This window comes from Apis dorsata, unplaced genomic scaffold (genome assembly GCF_000469605.1).
Source record: "Apis dorsata unplaced genomic scaffold, Apis dorsata 1.3 scaffold_169, whole genome shotgun sequence".
Classification (NCBI taxonomy): Eukaryota; Metazoa; Arthropoda; class Insecta; order Hymenoptera; family Apidae; genus Apis; species Apis dorsata.
The window spans coordinates 1,463,165-1,464,898 of record NW_006263457.1 but is presented as its reverse complement, the minus strand read 5'-3'; positions in this window follow the sequence as shown (position 1 = coordinate 1,464,898).

Below are 1,734 nucleotides of genomic sequence, written 5' to 3'. Positions count from 1 at the left end.
AGGGAGGGGGACATGGTACCCCCTCGAGCCGATATCGTATTTGTACAACACGCATCCATTATTGCAATCCGGCTGTTTGTGTGTTTTGCGCGCTCTTTGAGCGCGAGCGCACACGCCTTCGTTTTCTTTCGATGGAGCGGGCGCCCTCTCGGCTTTTCGCATACTTGTCCTCCCGGCTTGTTGTGCGAGCGAAACGCAGGCCCATTATTGTGCCGTGAAACAATGAGGCACTCGCGATCGGCGGACCACTCGACAGAGAGGAGAGAGAGAGAAAACCGGCTCTTTCGTTTCGCCGGATCACGTGGGAAAACGTCGTCGCTTTATTCCTTTCTTTCTATTTTTTTTTCTTTCTTTCTTTCTTTCTTTCTTTTTCATTTTTATTCTTTTTTTTTTTTTTTTTTCGTCTCTCGATCGGAATATCGATGTGGGGATGCTGTCGAATAAACAGCGCGTGAGAGAAGTCAGCTTCGAACAAAGTCTTTGAGAAAGTTGATGTTTTGAGGTTTATACGACTCGTGTATCTTTTTCTTTTACGCTTCTCGTAAAATCTCGATCGATTTTATGAGGAGGGATATCGAAATTCGATGGAGTTGCTTGATCCTCGTAACTATTATTTTCCATTTTTATTAATTAATTTCGATTTCTGTTGTCTCGAGACAATAGACGTTACAATTACAAGATACACGAAAACAGAAGAAGTTTCGTAACAGAAGTGGTTTCTATCAATATTTATTTCTTTTCGATAGAACAAAAATTATCTTTAATTTCTGTTTAAATGAACTGCTATAATTTCGGAAAGAAATATCGTGCAACAATCAATCTTTTGGCTCGTTCTAAAGATTAAAATCACTACTTCTATACGCCTAAATTAAATTTTTAATCAAAATATTCATTGCCAAAGATACAGCGATTCAAAAAGAATCGACAATTTTATATATAATAATCCCTTAATTTTAAAAAAAACTCGTGTTAAGAATCTCCTTCATCTCGCTCGTGTTCCCGATTCTCGAAATCTCTGGAAATCCGAAACTTGGTGAAACGCCCTTTCCCTCTCCCCTCCTCTCCTATTCCCAATTTCCAATTCGCAACGCGGGCAAAATAATCGAAATAGATCGACCATGGGAGCGAAGTCGGGACGATTGGCTCGCGCTCTCCATGGGTGGCTCTCGGTTATTTCGAAGCGAGCGTTGGCATCGTCCAAATAGCGGAACATTATCCTATCTCCCGCGGTGGACGAGGAGACGCGTTGTACCTGCTCCTCGCGCCGTATACGATCCTCTCCTCGCTCGTGCACGACGACGCTCGGTGTCGTGTCCGTGGGTACGAGCGTGGATGATGGGATGACGGACCGCGGGCGTGTCCGAGTAGCCGATACCGGGCGCGTGATCGGCAGACCTCCCGGGGCCGACCACCCTCGAGGGGCCACGAGGGTCGACTTGTTAGCCAGACACAACGGCCTCTCGAACTAACGGACCGCACTGTGCTCCACCGACGACAGCCACGGAGCCGACAATGTTTCTGCGAGGGCCCCCGGCTCGAGCTTTGCATCGGCCAAGCCGCATCGCCTTCTCCTCCCCGTATTCCACGCTCCTCTTCTTCTTCTCCTCCTCCTCTTTCTTCTTCTTCTTCTTCTTCTTCTTCTTCTTCTGCTTCTTCGTGACTCTTGCCGGAAGATCGCCGATTCGGTCGAATCGTATTCAAGCGAAAGGTGGACGGGGACGTTTTGCTCCTCGC